This window comes from Lagenorhynchus albirostris, chromosome 15 (genome assembly GCF_949774975.1).
Source record: "Lagenorhynchus albirostris chromosome 15, mLagAlb1.1, whole genome shotgun sequence".
NCBI classification, from domain to species: Eukaryota; Metazoa; Chordata; class Mammalia; order Artiodactyla; family Delphinidae; genus Lagenorhynchus; species Lagenorhynchus albirostris.
Genome location: NC_083109.1, coordinates 75,569,429 through 75,591,156, shown reverse-complemented (window position 1 = coordinate 75,591,156; position 21,728 = coordinate 75,569,429). Strand labels below are relative to the sequence as shown.

Below are 21,728 nucleotides of genomic sequence, written 5' to 3'. Positions count from 1 at the left end.
TGTATATTCATTTTAAGATCTCTTGAAGAACTTCCCCACATATACGATGAATTGCCACTTTTTAATTTTGATGAGAGGTGGTGTTTTAATGGATGTTTTCCCTCACAGTCTGAGTAGGTGGCCTTCAGATTATTTTTTCTTCAATCATTAAACTCCTCATTTTATCAAATATAGATGTATTATTTCATTTCAAGACCTTATTTCTGTCCTTTGAGAAGGGTGTGGATGGTGACATACCTCAGGGCTTATCACAATATTTCTCATTTATAAAGAAATTGTCACTTCATTTCTTTTATCTGTAGCTAAATTACCCTTCTTGGATTCAATAATACTTTTCAAGATATAAATAAAAGAGAATTACAAATAGACATTATTTACACAACAGGATAACATGCCAGTGTAGACATTTGTTGTAGTATTTAAAGGAATTTAAGGAATTTAAAGGAATATGATTTATGTTCCAAATGACGAACACTGATACTCTAATATCTGCTCAGCATTTTCTGAGAAAATAATGAAATCATGAAAATGAAGTGGAAAATAATTACTGATTCAGTTTCATTGCCTTTAAATTTCTTCCCTCTAAAATGCTAATTACTCTGGTTTTCTTCTGCCCATTTGTCTCCATACATTTATGTTAAATTCATGAAAACAAGCATCATTTCATTGAATAATAAGTCTTTTCCAAGCTTGGAAGAAGTGGCATTTTCTAAATGTTGATTTTTTTTTTTTTTGTCTTAATCTATGATATGAGGAGAAAAAGGGTAAAGTTTTTTTTGGTACCTGCTTAATACAGTCAGCACACATCATTACTCCTTATTATGGTTGAATATTCATGCTTACAGAAACAAGCAGGGTGCTGAGACAGGATCCTGCTTCAGCAGTTGAAATAACAGAAGTATTCCCATCTGCCATCTCTTCACACCAGGCTGGATGTGGGTTGAGATGTTGGAAGTAAAATCTGGAGACTGCCAATGTTTATTCTCTATCCAAAAGCTAAATTCCCCCTCTTTGCTTTCTTCAGCAGAAGAAGGCCAATGCCACTGACTCAGCCTTTGATCACTTCTAGACTGAACATTCTAGTATATATATTTTTAACTGTCCGTGTGAGCACTCTGAAAGAAGAAAGTCACCTCTAGAAGCACTGAGAATTTTATTATGCTTTTGGTCACTTATTTTTCTCTCTAATTCCAGGAATGTTTATTTTAATTCTCTAATGATAGGTTCCTGTGAATAAAGAGTCTTTGCAATTATGAATCTCAAATAAATTTTACACTTACACAATTTTGGATGAGTATAAAAGCTTTTTTCTTATTTTGGAAAAATTATTCTTAATATTACTTTGCTTATATATAAAAAATCTGTAGTATTATTAGCTTACATGAAGAAGATATATACCAGATGTATGTTCAGCTCTCAACTATGACAAAAATGCTCTACTTAGAATGTGTTTCCAATAGTGAGATTATTATGTTATCAAAGTGCAAAATCCACTGATATTATTGCCAAGTCCTCATCAAAAAGTGTCTTCTCTTTCAATTTTCGTATCAACAATATCACATGTAATACTTAATTTCAGGTACTAACTTCAGCATTGGTGAGTTTCACACTTATAAGTGGAAAATAGTATATTCACAACTTTTAGTAGTTTCAGGCCAACATATTCTTTGCAGTGTGTTTTATGATCTATGATGTCATAACAACCTTTACTTGTCTGTAATGAAGGTTCAGCATCAGGTAAGTGGAATGGTGATATTTCAGCTTTAATCCTCTTCAGCATCTCTTTGAAGTGGGGACGGAGGCAAATCACCTGCAGAGTCAAAGAGCTATTAATGCAATTGAACCATAATGTGAATTCTGGTATAAGAAAACTGAAGGTACTCACCTCTTGAGTTTAACAGCCTGGAACTGTTTTCTTAAATACTCTCCCTTGCCCCAACGTTACTCTAACTTCAGAATCTTCCTTCATTTAGACTGTATGCTCCTGTAGAGCTTTTAGTGAACTAAGGTAAAATGCTGATCATTGTGTGTGCTAATAAAATAGACGCCCACCTACCTATATGCACGTGCATGTGTATGTGTACACACACACGTGTGTGTACCTTATCCACAGCCAGTATATTTTACTTTCTTTCCATTCTTTTCATTTATCAGTTGTGGTAAGTTAAAGGGTTTTAAGAAGAAACCTTTGTTTTTGATTTAGTTGTATTTGTTTATATCTCCTTGGTTTTGTGTTCCAAAGATGTCTGCTTAGGTCTGTCACTTTTCCAATCCATTTATAAGCTGAAGATTTGAGAAATGAGAACAGCAGCTAAAATCAGTATTTACATAAGCATATTGCAAAGAATTCTTGAAGTAGACAAAATAGAGAAGGATTGGAACAAACTTTTCACATTTTTGGGAGCTTTGAATAATGTGGGTGTTATATACACAGAGAGACACACATATATATTCATTACATACTCATGCCCAGCTCATATTCTAAATATAAATGGAAGTATAGACTAGTTGGAATCTATTTGCTTTTTTATTTTTTTGGCGAGAGTACCAAAACTTGCTGGAATGTGTAGGATTTTCTTTTTTTTTAAACATTGATGCAGTGAACACATTTTCTTTACTTTCTTCTTTTACATGTATTTGAAGTTTTATTATACATAGTATACAATTAAGAATTTAGAGACTGAATGATATGAAGACTACTGTGTGCCCTTGGGTGAATTATTTGATGTCTCTGAGTCTGCTTCCTCATCTTTATCTACCTAAGAGAGTTGTGATTATTAAATAAGGTATTTAATGCACACAAAACAGCTCTCATTAATAGGAAATAATATGTATTCTCTTCCATTATTCCCACTGTAGTGTGTGATGGAATAAACTTGGCCTCATTAAGTGGTTGTGCAATGTTGTGGTGGTAGAGGATTACCACTGGAAATTCATGATAAAAAGTAAATGTTGTAATTTATAACTGTAGGATAGGAATATTTTATTCCCATTACATTCTTCTCGTAGCTTTCTCTGGAGCCTAGGATTTTGTGTTCGGTCAGCTGTATCTCAGTTTACTCCGTATAGAAACATAAAACAAATATGGAATTCCTTCTCTGTGATCCTCTATGATCATGATGAGGTTGGAATGAAATATTCTGTAGGCTATCCACATATTATGGTTGTTTAATTTGTCTATTAATTTGTTGATCTTCTCCCTTAGACTTGAGGCATTGAAAGACTGCTGATAGCTCTTGGGGTTGGGCTGGGAGGTTAAGAAAGACCTGTTCAATATATTCAAGTTTATGAGGTTGTGCCACATGCTTGCTGCTGGCTGTCACTAAGCAGTGGACGCCCCAGCCTACCCGAATGAGGCAACTGCAGGCAGTAGAGTGCGAAGACCAGTAAGAACATCTCATAGTTGCCAGAGGTCTGGTGTGTCATCACAGGAAAGATCCGGAGTCCCTCTTTACAAGCACTTGACTCCATAAGCTGGTAGTTGGGAGCTACCATTGGTGCAGCGGTAAGTTACTTGTCAGGCTGAACTCGATCCCTGGTGTTGTTTTATTTAGGTGACAGGTCCTGCCTGCTTCTCTGGATAATTTTCAGCCTTCTTCCAGGTTTGAATTTAAGTGTCTTAGGCCCATAGTCTCAAAGAGCTTGGATCTTGCTTTTGTACACTCCAGTGATACAGAGCTTTTTCTTAATGGTTCTCAACTAATATTTTTCATCCTCCTCATTTGACTCACATCTAGTAATATACACTCTTTATCAAGGAAACCAACCCACTTCTACCTGGTGATTTAAAAAAACTACCACATTATATAATAAAGGGGAATTGTGTAGTGGTACACACCTTAAGATGGGATTTGTGTTATTACTGTTTTCCTGTGCTGTAGAATTACTTAAGAAACAATGTTGATAGTGCTGGTAACAGGCAGTAGGTGCAAAATATTGACCTTGTGACTTTCCATTCAAAGTTATAAGGTCATAAAGGGATTAAATTCTTTGTCCTAAGCTTTTGACTATATAAACCCTTAAAATATTTTTTTTTCTGTAAGTTTATAACTCTCAAAACTGATTGGTGGTATTTTGTATAACCATAGTTGCTTCTTTTTAAAATCTCAGTGGACTTTATTGTTAGGTAAGAGTCAAATGAGTTTCTTTAAAAAGATCAAACTTTCAAAAAAATGTAATTGTTTTATCTAATAGACTGAGCTTTTCTTTAAACAGACACTTTCGACATTTTGTCTTTCAGTAGGTATTAAGCACCTTCTCTGGCAGGCACTGTTCTAGGTGATGGGTTATAGAAGTGAAAAACTATGGCCCCCTTCTCAGGGAATTTAGTCTTCCCTAAACCCAGATCCTTTCCTTTGTGATGCTTTTAAACATTTTGACACATTGTACTTAAATGAGAGGTTTGGGGCTGTACAGAGACCTAACATTCTTAGACTTTATAATGTTTCCATGGGTTTTAACTTAAAAGTGCAAATATATCAACCTGGCCTTGACTGCAACCCCACCCAAAGTCATCTTACTTCCTACCTGCCAGTACTTGCTAGTGATGCTGTGAGAGGGTTTTGTATCTCAAGTATTTATTCCTAACCTTTGAGTGCTTATATTTAAGGTAAATAACACTGAGTATTTTAAAGATGTCACTCAAATAAGACTCCAGCATTTATATTTATTAGTAATTAACTCTGAGTAAATGAATTATTGGCCATTACTTATTTACTGACAAGTTTCCATTTTAATGGAAATTTTTAAAATCTGAATTTCTTCAGGCATCTCCAGTTATTATAGGGGACTTTTAGACCCATTGGTAAAAACTGAGTTGGAAAACAGCTCACAGATGGAGAATTCAATTGATTTTAATTGTCAGGTATGTGTTAAGTATCTATTCTTAGTTCTCAAGATAAATAAGATGTAAGCTTGGCCCTCAAGTCTAGGTTATGTAGTTGAATTTGATACAGAGCAAATTGATCAGTCCTATGAGAAATGTAAGTAGAACACTTGGGGGTATATGTTAGGGTGAGTTAATTGTAGGAGGCATAAATTGTGCAGAACTTGATGGAGACTTATATTTTCAACAGATAAAGAAAAGGTGGAACAAAGTTTGAGGCAGAGGGAGCAATAGGGAGAAAAGCACAGGGAAAGGAGTTGGGCGGGTAGGAAGGAGACGGTTTATAGGGAGACCTGAACTTAGCTTAGCGAACTGTTAAAATGAGTCATCACACCAAGGATTGATGATTGTGATGCTTCTTTTACTTGGAATAGGAATCCCAGGAAAGAAGAGATTCTGTTTCAGAAACATAATGAGTTTGGAAGTTAGCGTACATAGTTAAAAATTTAATTATCTTCAATGATAGTTTCAAGATGTGGCCAAAATAACAAGAGAACAAAACATTGCCACCCAAATTTAAATTTAAATTGAAACAGTAATATCCTGTAAGAACTTCAGTATGTCCTGAAAATTCAGTCGTATGCCTATCACAAAACGTCTTTGAGATGTGGTTGTTGATGTAATTTCCCTAAGTGGCCCCTAACAGTTACCCAGTGAATCACCTACGCACGTTTGAAACAGCCTCAGAGGTTCCCTGTATCCAAAGTGAGCACAACGTCACTAAAATGGTTAATTATGTAATATTTAATATAAGAATTTTACTGAATATTATTTTGATTATAATAATAGAACAAAAACCTTGTAACCTATCAGTCACCTTAAAATCTAGGACATTGCTAATGATTTTGAAGCTGTCTGTGTACTATGCAGAAGCATTTGGGCAAATGAAATCAGTTGTTCTTTCTAATGGTAGTTGCCACAGTTTTGAACTGTAACATTTAAAATACTTCCCTGAACTATATTTACCTCCTAGAAAGTAACAAAACTAGACCCTACACTTAAGTAGGTGTTTCCTTAAGATTAGGAACCACAGAATTAATCTTATTTACACTGGAGGGTTGATTTATATCTGGACTAAGTATCTGCATTCCGACAGATTCTTCCGTGTGAGGCACCAATAAACTCTAATTTCAAGGGACTTAGACTAAAAATATAATTTTATTTTCCATTTCCAGTTCTTACCTTTTTAAAGTGTTTTTGATTGGTTGGTAACACTTTGATTTTGGGAATAGCATCTGTGAGCCACGAGCAACATACCCTGATTAAGTGAACATAACAAGTTAAATTTGGGTGAGCGTTTACTCATTTGTAGAATCTGTACAGTGGGATGACTCTTCTAGCTCATCCTGTGGAAATTGTCTTCTGTCTCCACACCATTGTTAGCTCCCTCATGAAGTACAAGGGGATTGAGAAATTTGGTAAATAAAGTAAACGGATGTGAAAGAATCAATTGGTGTCTCCAGCTGCCACCAATCCCCCAACACTCTCGTTTTCTCAACATTTCTGTGAGGGGATAGGCTAAGTATTTTTTTTTTTTTTTTTTTTTGCGGTACGCGGGCCTCTCACTGCTGTGGCCTCTCCCGCTGCGGAGCACAGGCTCCGGACGCGCAGGCTCAGCGGCCATGGCTCACGGGCCCAGCCGCTCCGCGGCACGTGGGATCTTCCCGGACCGGGGCACGAACCCGTGTCCCCTGCATTGGCAGGCGGACTCTCAACCACTGCGCCACCAGGGAAGCCCAGGCTAAGTATTTTTAAACATTTTCTATCTATAGGAATCTTTGTTGTTGGCTGTTGCAAACTCTAATTAGGGAGGTAAGATGAAAACCCAGGGGCTCCTCGTGGATATGGGATCTAGTCCTCTGCCTGGTCTCCCTGTCTTCTCCCCCCTCGTCTTTGGCCCCTCAGATTTGGAGAAAGTAAATCGTTTTCCAAAACAAAAAATGATTTGAGGAAAAAAAAAGTTTTCACCAGCCACTGGACTAGGTAGTTGCTAAAGGGCCTTTGGTTCTAATAGTCCAAGATCCGTGATTCTGTCTGCCTCACACCTAAATGTCTGCCACATGGGACCAGCCCTTTTGATAGGCTTTGCTACCTTTCTCCACTGTCCTTTGAGCCCCAGGAGTGCAAGGCCATAGTCCCCTTACTGCTTAATGAACACTGCTCTTAGTGTCAACATTGAAGAGTTTCCAGATTTTGATTGCGTGACCAAGTCTGCCTTTCTTTGAAATTAACAATAATGAACAGTGTTTTATATTTGCATTATTCAGTTATGTTAGCACATAGAAATAGGCTATAAATTTATTCTGTCCCATAGCTAGTATATCCCTACTGTCATAGAGATGATACAGTAAAGGCTTAAGCAAAGTGCATTGACAGACCCAGAGGGAGCGTACAGGTCACTGTCATGGAATTCAGAAATTAACTTTATTTATTCCCCTACACTGGCTTTAAGGGCAGTTGTCTTATCCTTGTTGGAGATTTCCAAATTACAGAAACGTTGAATTAGTTGGTATGAGCTGTATAAACTGAGCCAAGGGCCATGTCAAACCCCAAGGTTTTCTCTGACTACCCACCCAACCTTTATTTTGATAGATTTATTAGCTGGTCTGGAGTTTTTTGGACTATCAATCAGAATATTTCAGATCAAAGGACTTATTCCTTTGCTTAACTGCTTTAAAAAATATTTTTCCTGAAATTGTAAATTAAATGCCTCCCAGTCCATTGCATAAGAAACTTAGAGCTTGGTGAAGTACCAAGAGTATCATTTGAAAAGAGGTTAAAAAACTCAACTGGGGCTTGTTAAAAAGGAAAAGTGCTACTTTAACTCCAAGTGTCACATTTTCCTATAGTTAGCTCTAGCAGTAAACAAGAGTTATTGGAGGCTTAGATAGTTTGAGACACTTTACTTTTCTCCCAGTACTTCAGAAGCCAAACATTTAAGACGCGTTTTGCTTGTGTAAAAATGTTTACCCATTTAAAACACAGTGTCATTTTAACCAAAGCACCCGGGTGACAAGTGGCTTAGATATAGCGCAGTTAATAAACTGTCAGGTCCTGTACGCATATACTTGAAAGGACCAACACAGTTACCCAAGGATTGGCATTATAAATCACTGTTGGGACTTCCCTGGTGGCGCAGTGGTTAAGAATCCGCCTGCCAATGCAGGGGACATGGGTTCAAGCTCTGGTCCGGGAAGATCCCACATGCCGTGGAGCAACTAAGCCCGTGTGCCACAACTTCTGAGCCTGCGCTCTAGAGCCCTCAAGCCACAGCTACTGAGCGCATGCTCCACAACTACTGAAGCCTGCGTGCCTAGAGCCCGTGCTCCGCAACAAAGAGAAGCCACCGCAATGAGAAGCCCGCACACCGCAATGAAGAGTAGCCCCCACTCGCCGCAACTAGAGAAAGCCCGTGTGCAGCAACGAAGACCCAACGCAACCAAAAACAAATAAATAAATAAATCACTATTAACAAACCTAATTTGCTTAGCAGGCTAATGAATGATCTCTAGTTTTCTTATAGTAATTAGCTTCACTAACAGTCATGTTAAAGGGACCCACCTTATACTACACTTAATTTCTTTCCTGAAATTTTTGTTATCTGGTTTGCAGGGTACAAACAAAACAAAACAAACAAGAAAGACTATCAGTCTCTATTGATCGCTGCCTGGTAATTAATCCAGATTGTAGCTCTTCTGGAGTGGAAGCATTGCCAAAGGTGATGACTGTCTATTAGGTCTTGTAAACTGTAATGTACTCACAGATTTGCAGTGGAGTGGTGAAGCCAGATAATTGCAGTGTTTCTTGTCTAAATGTGCTGCTGTGTGTAGTGGCCTCTGATTTTAAGGAGCCATTAAAGATGCAGCAAGACATAACAGCTGTGGTTCCTAGTATACTCCAAATACTTCATATATTCATCACATCTCAGAAAATCTTGCCGAGACCAACAAATGACTATATGTACAGCTGGAGTGCTCCAGAAGGAAACTGGGGAGAATCTGAATGATGTAGGTAACACTACAGAGACAAATAAGAACTCACTCAAGCCCACCGTGTGCCACATTTCTCAAATAACTCCCCGAAGTTCTCCATTTCCATTTTAGTTTCTAAAGAAAACATTCACATTTTCCCTTTTGCAAGAGGATCCTGTCAGTAAGCTACCTTTGTGGGAAACAGGCCTGACTTTGCCAAGGTAAATTAGGGCTATATCCTGTGCAGAAAGAATCATGGTAAGTTAGCATCTCAGTCCTAAACCCAAAGGAGGCAAGACATTTGGTTCCCTTAGAATTTATTTAAGACACATTTAAAAAATAACTTTGTAACACAACTAACTCTGTGCTATGAAAACCTGACTTCTCTGAACAAAAGGAGCATTAATACTAGAACATTCTGAGAAGCAAAGGAAACTAGAAAATTCAGTGTGTCCTTTTAATCAAATATTAAATCGTTAAGCATCGTGCATGACTGAATGGAAGCTTTAAGCTGCATTTGTGCAGAGGCATAATATTTGCAAGTTATTTTCATCTATTGCTAAATTGCCAGCTTTCAGTTTGTTAATTAAAATAGACTATGATTTTGATTTTATGTAGGCCTAGGGCTACAGAACCTCTGCGTAAGAAGGGACTTCAGAAATCACCTTGTGGCATCATACAGTATCTGTCTTTCTTTGACTTACCTCACTTAGCATAATGCCTTCAATGTATATCCATGTTGTCGTGAATGGCAGAAATTCCTTCTTTCTCATGTCTGAATAATACTCCTATATATATATATATATATATATATGGATAAAGAAGATGTGAGATCTATGTATCTATCTGTCTATCTCACATCTTCTTTATCCATTTGTCCGTTGAGAGATACTCGGGTTGTTTCCATATCTTGGCTGCTGTGAATAATGCTGCAGTGAACATGGGTGTGCTGTTACCCTTTTGAGACATTGATTTCAATTCCTTTGGATATATACCCAGAAGCAGTTTTGCTAGATCATATGGTAGTTCAATTTTTAAGTTTTTGAGGAACTCCCATACTGTTTTTTATAATCGCCATACCAGGTTACATTTCTGCTAACAGTGTATAAGGGTTCCCTTTTCTCCACGTCCTTGTCAGTATTTATCTCTTGTCTTTTTGATAAAAGCCATCTGAACAGATGTGAAGTGATATCTCGTTTTGATCTGCATTTCCCTGATGATTTGTAATGTTGGGCATCTTTTCATATTCATTTTTCTTTGGAAAAATCTCTATTCAGGTCCTTTGCCCATTTTTAATTAGCTTAGGTATCACTTACATGTTGAATCTTAAAAAACTGAACCTGTAAAAACTGAGAGTAGAATGGTGGTTACCAGGGGCTGTGGGCGGGGGAATTGGGAAGATGTTAAGGGTAGATACTTGAGACTATTAGATAAATAAGTTCTATCTTCTGCTGCTTTGTCAAAGATCAGTTGACTATATTTATGTGTGTCTATTTTTGATCTCTCAATTCTATTACATTAATCTATTTGTCTTTTTTTTTTTTTGCCAATATCACAGAATCTTGATTATTATAAATAAGTAGATACTTATTTATAATAAGTCTTGAAGTTGTGTTTTGTCACTCCTTCAACATTGAATTGGCTATTCTGGGCCTTCTGCCTCTTCATATAAACTTTATTTTTTTTTTAATTTTATCTATCTATTTATTTATTTATTTATTTTTGGCTGCATTGGGTCTTTGTTGCTGCGCGTGGTCTTTCTTTAGTTGCGTTGAGCGGCAGCTACTCTTCATTGAGGTGTGCAGGCTTCTCATTGTGGCGGCTTCTCTTGTTGCGGAGCACGGGCTCAAGGCACGTGGGCTTCAGTAGTTGTGGCACATGGGCTCAGCCGTTGTGGCACATTGGCTCTAGAGCACAGGCTCAGTAGTTGTGGTGCACGGGCTTAGTTGCTCCGCGGCATGTGGGATCTTCCAGGACCAGGGCTCAAACCCGTGTCCCCTGCATTGACAGGTGGATTCTTAACCACTGCGCCACCAGGGAAGCCCCATATAAACTTTAGAATCAGTTTGTTGATATCCAGAAAATGTCCCGCTGGGATTTTGATTGGAATTGTGTTGAATCTATAGATCAGGTTGGGAAGAAATGACATCTTGACAATACTGAGTTTTCCTATTCATGAACATGAAATATCTCTTCATTTATTTAGTACTTGTTTGATATCTTTCATCAGAGTTTTATAGTTTTCATGATATAAATCTTGAGCATATTTTGTTAGATTCATAACTAAATATTTCACTTTGGGGTGCTTATATAAATGATAATGTGTTTTTAATTTCAAATTCCACTTGTTCATTACTGGTATATAGGAGTGTAATTGAATTTTGTAATATTAATCTTGTATCCTGCAACCTTATTCTTTTCACTTATTAGTTCTAGAAGGATTTTTTAATATTTCTTTTAGATTTTCTACATAGATGATTATTTCATTTGTGAGCAAAGACAGTTGTATTCCTTCCTTCCCAGTCTGTTTACTTTTTATCTCCTTTTGTTGTCTTATTGTGTATTAGCTAGGACTTCTAATATGATGATGAAAAGGAGTGGTGAGAGGGAACATCTTTGCCTTGTTCCTGATCTTATAACAAAACTTTGCATTTCTTACCAGTATGTATGATGTTAGCTGTAGGTTTTTTGTAGATATTCTTTATCAAGCTGAGGAAGTTCCCTTTTATTCTCCCAGTATGCTGAGGGCTTTTTGTCATGAATGGGCTACGCCACCAGGGAAGCCCTTAATTCAGTATCTTTTTTTTTTTTTTTTTTGCGGTACGCGGGCCTCTCACTGCTGTGGCCTCTCCCGTTGCGGAGCACAGGCTCCGGATGCACAGGCCCAGCGGCCGTGGCTCACGGGCCCAGCCGCTCCGCGGCACGTGGGATCCTCCCAGACCGGGGCACAAATCCGTGTCCCCTCCATCGGCAGGCAGACTCTCAACCACTGCGCCACCAGGGAAGCCCCTTAATTCAATATCTTTAATCAGGCCTATTCAGATTATTTATTTCTTCTTGAGTTTTGACAGAAGTGTCTTTCAAGGAATTGGTCCACTTCATCTAGGTTATCATTTGTGGCATGGAATTCTTCATTGTGTTCATTTATTATTTTCTTAATGTCCATGGGATCTGTAGTGATGTCTCCACTTTCATTCTGATATTAATATATTGTGTCTTCTCTTTTTTTTTCCTTAGTTAGCCTAGGTAGAGGCTTATTGATATTATTGACCTTTTCAGAGAACAAGCTTTTGGTTTTATTGATCTTCTGTATTGAGTTTCTGTTTTTAATTTCATTGATTTCTACTCTAATTTTTATAATTTTTTTTCTTCTGCTTACTTGGGATTTAATTTGCTCTAATTTATCTAGTTTTCTTATGTGGAAGCATTGATTACTGATTTTAGAATGATCTTTTCTAATATATGCATTCAGTAGTATAAATTTTCTTTAAGGACTGCTTTCACTGTATTTCACAAATTTGGGTGTTATATTTTTATTTTCACTTGGTTAAAAATATTTTATTTATCTTCAGATTTCTTCTTTGACCTATATGTTATTTATAAGTGTAGTATTTCCTGGAAAGGTTTTTACTTTTCAAAAGTATCACTTTCAACACCCTCACCCCTGACCAACCTAGAAGCATTTGATTTGTAACAAGCTTCTCAAGAGATTTTTGAGGAGTCATCCCAACACATGTTCATAGAATTTAGTTGTACATATGCATAATGTAATTTGAGAGACCTCAGCAGTTGTAATTACCAGCTGATTTAATTATAAGCACATTTGTTTTAGGAAATTTTTATCTGTATCTTATCTTTTCTTGCTATAATATCACTTGTCCAAGACTCATTTAGATATTTATCTAAATCTTACGTTTAATTTTACTTGATCATTTTTCTGCCACATAGTTACTTTGTCATACTTATGTGAAGACCTTCATTAAGTTTTGTGTAGGATGTGTTTATATTTGGGAAAAGCAGGAAGAAGACTGCATTGGTTCTTGATAGAATTACTTTTATGGGTCCAGGTACTCCTCTATTTGAGAAGATTACCCAGTGAGTTTTATTTGTAGTACATTACATTTTTGTGAACAGAATCTGTATTTCGAACTCTATCAATTTCTACATACATAAGATTTCTTTAGGCAACAGATAGCTTGTTTAATGTTTTTAGTCCTGATTCCAGTCATCAGGCTAATTTTATTACATTTTGACTCCTCTTCCCATCATTCAGCAATAGCCTCGTTCTTGGTTCATTTACTCTTTTGAAGGAATGGAATTATTTATGTATTTTTCCTTTTCTCCTATTTTCTGCTCTCCAACTCCCAGCCACATTTCATCCTATAACATGATAAAATTGCAAAGTGTGAGCCCGAATAATAAAGGATTGCTTCACTGATTGCTAAACATTTAATGTAGTGCTTTTAAACTCATTCCAGGTCATTGTGCTGTCAATTAGTTCGGTTACAAGCATTTAAGCTGTCACATATAAAGCCTTCTGTTTCTTAGGGTTTCAGTTTCAAATTATGAAAAATGAGTGCTCTGTACTTCTCTCTGGACAGATCACTTTTAATATTTTGGAAGAAACCTATGCCTTTTAGAAAGATCACTCACAGTTTCAGAGCCTGGAATAATCTGATATGCAGTTTTGGACCAGTGATTCAATTTTATTAAAAAATTTAAGAGTGTGCATTTGAACATATGTGTAAGTAGGTGACTATCAAAACCACCTCTTTATTTTCATTTTTGTATATAGTCCACATTTGCAAATCATTAGAACTTTGGAATCTAAACATCATTGGGTGACTGGTATTTTGTCTGAGAGAGTGGAAGAATTTCAGAGAATTAAACAAAAGGTTCTAATGTAGCACCCTCAACACAAGGAAGTAGTTGAAGAGTGTTTGTAGATAGAAAATAAAATCCGAAGATATTAAAGTTTTGTACAGTTGATTAGTTTTTTGAAAGGTGGTTTTCAAAGCAAAGGTAAAATCATGACTCTCATATATTATAAAATGTACATGTTTCAAAGATTTTATTTAATAATGATGAAATTAGGCAGATATTATAACTCTCCCAATTCAAAGGAGAATCCAAAGAACAGACACAATTAATAGATGAGGAATATTGAATGAATATGAAAATGGAAGCAGACATGGCTTTGAGGGAAATCAGTTGTGCCTCAACATGATAAGACAGAATTTGGTTGATTATAGATAATCATTATTTTGCGTTGCTGTTACATATCTAGAATTTATAGAGTTGGAAGTTAGCTCTCATGAAATGAGAAAAACATAATGCTGAAGAGTTCACCATAAGCAATGTATAGTGTTCCTTTGAAGCATAGATCTTCACCTATTTGATAAAAAAATAGTCTCAAAGGAAGGTTGGTTTCATTAGATTTGGTGTGATTATTTACATAGGTGCAGCAAGAGTACCTATGTAAATAAACATTTTAAAGTTTGCTTTTGTTGGAAGGTTTTATATGACTCTCCTACAGCACAGGTCTCTAGTATTTGCTGTCTTTAGGCTGGAAACTCAAACCCAGGAAACTCCACTACCTGCAGTACCTGTATATTTGGGTGAATTTCTTTCTTCTCAAAGTTCCCTAAATATCCCAAAGTGGCCTGCCGGGAAGTCACCTTCTTTCCTAGTTGTAAGACTGGACCCTATAAGCCAGGTACCAGGCTAGTTTTTCTAGGAGTGTCTTTTAAGTAATGGCTCTGTAAGGTCAACCTTGATTCTTTAAAAGTGTCCAACTATATCTGATTAAATAAGCATTACCCTCAAATATGGCATTCCAGACAAGACCTTGGAATTTTTCCGGGTATATCCTGGTAAACAGGAAGACCAATTCTTATTGAACCTTTGCAAATAACTCTTTCCATGAAAAGTAAGAAGACTTAGGGGAGAGTTTCTGAATTCTGGGAGGTGAATGAGAATAAGATACCATTTAAAAATATTTAGTTTCTAAAGCAGAATCTACTAAACTGTTATGGATTGTAAGTAAATTAAGACAAAAGAGAAAGCGGTTCCTTATGTGTAAACAGAAAATAGGACATTAAAACAGTATCAGTGTTATTTCAAACAAACAAAAAACCCACTGATGAACCCTAATCACTTCATTCAGTCCTGTATACTTCATTCTTGCTCCACTGGATCTTGGGTTATTAGTCTCATGAATTTGTCTGCTTCTCAACTTTCTCAGCTCAGCTTATTGAGGTCCTCAGTAAGTTTTAAGAGTGTTGAAAAGGTGTCTGAAAACCAAAAATCTTCAGAACCACTACTTTAGGACAAAGGTGTTCTTTTCCTTGAAAAACAGAAGCACATAGAGTTTTAATATACAGAGTTATATTTCTTACAAACTCTTGTTCTTATATATCATGTCAACTTTTTATATTATAACTTTTAGCTAAAGTAACTAACTTCTATTTCACAGGAAAAAAAACCTAAAGGGGTGGATAATTATGAACTGCGTGTCACATATCAGCATTTTAGCAAAGATCATGAATAAACATAACTAATTTTCTACAGCCATACACATCTCTTATACAATCTCGTAAAGTATCAAAAATGAACATATTCATTAACTTGGCTGAAATAGACAGCCTCTCTGTAGCTTATAAAAATAAAAACCAAAACCATATACATTTAAAAATAGGATTAGTAATCAATATTTCAGTATTCATTCTTAGATATGGCCTAGGTAACTAATGAATATCCATTAAATAACTCAATTTAGTATTAGTTTCAGGTTTTAAGATACTTAAAAATCTTGGAAATAATGTTCAAGCCGACATACTGCAACATAATTACCGTTGAATGAAGTTCATTAGAATAATTATTCGATATAGTCAAACTAATTTTTTTGTAATCTTGAACATAAAGGAGAAATAACGGTAGCTTATTTGAGCAGTAAACCTGTATACATTTAAAAAGGACATTCAACTAGAATTAAAATATACAATTGTATTACACTTAACACTGATAAGTCAGAGAATACATAGCTGTTTTTACTAAACCACATTTTATTAAACTAATCTTATTTGACAGGTTTTCACCTAAATTATGTGAACTTATATTCGTAAAATGTTTTTGAGTTGGTTTATGTAAGAATTATTTTTTAATCTATGACGTTTAAAGTATTAGAAATTTAATTTCTTGCTTTCTGGTAATTTTAGGAATGTTTAGTTTATGTAAGCCCTTATTTATACTCAGTAGCCTACTAGAACAGAACTCTTTTAATTTTAGAGACTTTATAATCTTATTATTAATACTATCTAGTGGAAGGAAAACATTACATGCACATTTTAAGGTAGAGGCCATTCTGAATTACAGATACTTAGGCCTACAGATAAAGAGCTTACTATTCCAATTCTAAAATTTTAGGCATATGTAAAGAGTAAATGCAGAAGCACACAAAAACCTCACTGATGGAAGATGCAAAGAGCTGTTCTCCTTCCTCGTGGACACAAAATTCTTAGTTATTTGAGCTCAAAACAGATAAATAGACAAGAAAGACTAACATATCAGGATTTCTGTTGCTTCTCAAGTGTTTTCAATGATAGACATCCACATGTGATGTTTGGTACATTTCTACAGAATCTTTTCTGTGGTACAGTGTATATTTGTAGTTAGCATTGATTATTTCACAGATGGGCCTGCCTCTGTTTTACTTTCTATGGATATAGTAGCAGTAAGTAAAACAAAGTCTATCCTCATGACACTTGTAGTCAATCAAATTAATTCATAATACGCCAACTGATGGTAAGATAGCTAAAGAAAAATATTTATAAAGAGATTTGGGCTTTTAGTCACTATAGAGTAACAGGGACTAAATTTAGTATCCCATCAGAAAAAAAAAATGACAAAATACATTAAACAGAAGTTTGCAAGACACTGGACATAAGGCAGTGAAGGACAGTAGTGCCTGAGAGACAGGAAATGAATGTAGTGATTCCTATGATTATCCCAACTTACTGTCTTTGAGAGAGTTTCAGGCCTTCATGCAGGGTTGGGAGGTAGCTTACGGGTACCAGGTGGAGCCCAGCAGACTTCTGTGCATTAGGAGAAGATACTGAGAATCTTGGAAGAACAAGGTACCTAGGACTCAGGACTAGAGAGAAAGAATTCCAGAAATCTCCAGAGGATTGCTTTCCATTATTTAGCCAAGTCCTAGTCAGCTCACGCACGTGAAAAAATTGCCTGAGGCCTGGGAATGAACCATCCAAAAGAATTAGTGAGAATAGTGTTTGGCATTCACACATAGCAAGGAACAGTGCCTATGCCCACCAGCAAGATGGGAAAACCTCCAGATTCCTGAGGTATTGGGTCATGTACATAGTAGGGTCTTTCCTCATTATTGAGGAATAATTGACTAAGCATTGCTGCAGTCTCCCCTAACACATTTTAAATGAACGATTTAAATGAATAATCTGGAAGGATGAACCTTTTTTCAAGTAACTTAACTGAATCCTAGGACTATTATGTAGCATTTAATTCAAAATAATCAGATTTGCAAGGAATCAAGAATATGATTTATAATGAGAAAATCAATCAGTCAATCAAAAGCAACCCTGATCTGATAATAGATGTTAGCAACGGAGAACATTTAAAAAGTCACTATAGTTGTGTTCCATATATTCAGAAAGTTAAGTAATATAAGAACAAAATCGTACTTCTAGAAATAACTACAAGGTGCGAGATTAAAAACATAAGCAATTAACAGATTAAATATTGCAGGAGAAAAGATGGGTGAACTTGAAGTCATAGAGATAGAGACTATGCAAAATGAAACATTAAGAGAATAGAAAATTTAAAAAATGAACAGAGCACTAGCGGGCTATGTGTCAGCTTCATACAGCCTAATAGATATGTTCTTGGAGTCCCCAAGGAGAGAAGGGTGAGGGGACAAAAAATATGAAACAATGTCTGAAATTTTTCAGTATTTGATGAAAACTGTAAGCCTACAGAGCTAAACACAAGAAATATGAAGAAAACATCATGCAAAAAACAAGACACGTTATAGGCAGATAAGGAAAACAAGACATTATAATCAGATTTCTCAAAACCAATGAGAAAGAGAAAATCTTACAAATAGCCAGAAAAACAAACACACAAACAAAAGACCTAAGTGCAGGGTAGCAAAGATAAGGATGACAGTAAATTTCTCGTCTGAAAAAATGCAAGTGAGGAGACAGTGGAGCAACGTCTTTAAGGTACTGATGGATAAAAATGCCAACCTAGAATTTTATACCCATTGACTCTATCTTTCAAAAGACACTGATAATAGGTTGAAAAGATAATCCACAGGCTATGAGAAAATTTTTGCAAAGTATATATCTGATAAAAGACATATTCAGAATGTATTTTTTAGAAACTCAATATTAAGTAATAAAAAAACCCAGCAACCAAATTAAAAACTGGGCAAAAATTTGACTAGATACTTCATGAAAGAAGAGATACAGATGGCAAATAAGCACATGAAAAGATGATCCATATCTTTTGTCATTACAGAAATCAGTTATCACTATGCATCTAATAAAATGACCACAACAAGTTGGCGAGGATATGAAGGAATTGGAATTTTTCAGTACTGCTGGTGGGAACAATCAACTTGGAGAACCGTTTGGCAGTTTTTTTTAAAAGTTAAACACATCTGCAATATGTTCTAGCCATTCCACTCCTAGATTTTTACCCAAATAAAAAGAAAGTACATGTCCATACAAAGACTTTACATGGGTATTCATAGCAGCTTTATTTGTAATTGTCAAAAATTGGAAATGGTCCAAATGTCCATTGTCAATTGAATGAATAAACAATTGTGGTGTGTACACACACACACACACACACACACACACACACACACACACACACAGAATCCTACTCAGAAATAAAGGGGAACAAGCTATTGGTGCATGCAACAGCATGCATGAATCTCAAAATAATTATGCTTACTGAAAGCTACACACAAAAAAGAGTGAATATTATATGTCTTCATTTATAGAAAATGCTAGAAAATGCCAATGAAACTGCAGTAACAGAAAACAAGTCTGTGGTTGCCTGGAGAGGCAGGTGCAGAGAGGGAGGGTTGGGATGGAGGGATTACTGAGAGGCGTGAGTAAAATTTTTCAGGTTAAAGATATATTCTTTATCTTGGTTGTGATGACAGTTTCACAGATCTATTCATATGTCAAAATTTATCAAACGGTACATTTTAAATGCATGAAGTTTATTATGTTTCAATTATACTTCAATAAAGCTGTCTTCAAAAGACTAAGACTATTTTCCTGCAGTTTGTAATGCCTGTGGATCTATCTCCATCTTTTCCTATCTTCCTGTGTTTTAAATACACCAACCTATTGTACCCTAATACCTCTCTCTAGCTCAGACAACTGAACACAAAAATTCATTCTGAAGCAGGTCACGATGCACATTTCCGTCAGAGAAATATCTCACAGTCCCTTGTTAAATGTTCAGAGATACACGAGTGTGCCTTATGAAGCACATACATCCCGTTTTTATAGAATTAGGGAAGAGAAAACGCATACGAAAGAGCCCAATCCTTTTCCGGTACCCTTTTATGTCAGAGCTCAAAATTGCTGTCTGATAAAATGTAGGCCACCAGATTGAATTACTTCATTGAACTACTGCTGTCCTCTGTTAATGGTAATTGGGCAGATATAGGAGTCTTTCTTGGCAACATCTCAGATATTTACCTCCCACTGTTTTTCAATTCAAACTTTTGATGAAAATATTCCCAGTACTTCTTTAAAGCAGACATCCAACTGTCTTTCTTGACGAAAGCAAGGTCTCTAAATCAGATCCTGACAATTTGTGACACAGCAGTCTATCCAAATCACCTTTTACCTGTGTCACTGTGTCATTTCCTGGAGAAAAAAGTGTCCATCGACCCAGCATTTCTGCAGGTGTGGGAGGCTGGACGTTTGGTGGGCCAGCAAAAGTGGGAGAGGGAAAGGGAAAAGCATTTTCTTCCTTTGACTGGGAAGGAGTTCAGTAAGGGGCTCGCCGGACCTCATAAGCAAATAAGGGATTTGCAGATTTTGAAGATACAGTTTATAAAGGGAAAAATCAGATGTTTGTTGTTTTTAAGATAATAATGAGTAGAATAATTGCTAAACGTTAGCCCTTAAATTATTGGAGGCAGTAAAACAAGCTTAATTTTTATTCTTCTTCTTAACTTTATCTGTTAGGTTACTTCAATACGACAATATTTAGCATTTTATTTCCTTCTCAGGGGCTCATTTTCTGTTGTACCTCCTGTTTTGAACTGAGTAGACTACATCTCACCAAATAAATGTATAAACAGTGCCACTGGCATGTACCATGACTGACTGCCTGATGATAGCATGGGGGCTGGAGTGCAGAACATGGTAACGAGGAGGGCAAACATGGCATGAGGTCAACCCGATTGGCCTCAGAGTGAGACTCACTGCTTGTATCTCTGGCTATGGTTGGTTGGGAACTTTTTTTTCTTTTTATTATTGGAAGGGTTTTTTTTTTGTTTTTTTTTTTTTTTTGGCGGTACGCGGGCCTCTCACCGCTGCGGCCTCTCCCGCGGCGGAGCACAGGCTCCAGACGCCCAGGCCCAGCGGCCATGGCCCACGGGCCCAGCCACTCCGCGGCATGCAGGATCCTCCCGGACCGGGGCACGAACCCGTGTCCCCCGCACCAGCAGGCGGACTCTCAACCACTACGCCACCAGGGAAGCCCTGGAAGGGTATTTTTGATAATTGCTTTCTTGCATCAAATTGTAACATCGCGTGTTTGATGGATGGGTTAGCTTTAGGAGCTGTGGGAGGCCCTCTGAGGACCTGCTTTCCAGTTTTAGTGAATAAGAAGCTAACAGCACGGCAAGCACACTCCCTGCTGCCAGCCTGGTTTTGTTTTTCTCAGGTGTACGTCTCCTTATAGAAATGTGCCTAGGAATCATGTTGGCCCAGGATTGGCCTTACTTGGAGACCCTGGTATGATGGGTTGTCTCTCATTGAGAGTGGTCTCACTCAAGGCCTGTTCAGCTTTGGGGAGAAAAGTGAGCAAAACCATGGGCTGAACAGTGGAGAAATTAATTTAGGAATAAAGAAGCTCAGATTTGGGTTCATACTTTTAAGAAACAGTGAAAGACTTCTAGGAGAATGGGGCAAGTAGGTAGTAAGAAAAGAGGTTTAAGAGAAAGTCTTTATCTGCATGGAGGGTCTTGAATCCATCTAGTCTGTACGTTTGTTATGGCCTCAAAATACATTTAGGGGGCTTCCCTGGAGGCGCAGTGGTTGAGAGTCCGCCTGCCGATGCAGGGGACACGGGTTCGTGCCCCGGTCCGGGAGGATCCTGCATGCCGCGGAGCGGCTGGGCCCGTGGGCCATGGCCGCTGAGCCTGCGCGTCCGGAGCCTGTGCTCCGCAACGGGAGAGGCCACAACAGTGAGAGGCCCGTGTACCGCAAACAAAAAACAAAAGAAACAAAAACATTTAGGAGCAGGTAGTCCTTCTCCCCCCCGCCCCACCCCGCTTTTTTGTTGTTGTTTGTTTTGTTAAGATCAGGAATTTTCGTCCTTTAGAAGAGGAAAGCCAGCGCTGTTGCAGTGAAGCCTCTGTTGACTGCCTGCCTTAGGTGCCTAATCCTGTGACTTGGTACACATCCATATCTGTCCTTGTCTTCATTAGGATCAAAGGCCATGCAGGGAGGGGCCACCAGGAAAATAAATAATAAATTCATAGCTTGTTAAAGCTTGGGTCCCCAAATACCCAACTCCTATCCTTTCCCTCCGGCTTGAATTCTCTATACTGAAGCCTGGGATCACACTTTACCAGGGTGACG

General features: G+C 37.1%; 1 protein-coding gene across 3 annotated transcripts in view; it reads left to right on the top strand.

The window, feature by feature from the left end:
- Positions 1–21,728, top strand: part of AUTS2 (activator of transcription and developmental regulator AUTS2) — a 1,123,105-nt gene that overhangs the window by 510,260 nt on the left and 591,117 nt on the right. The gene's annotated exons all lie outside the window — the stretch shown is intronic.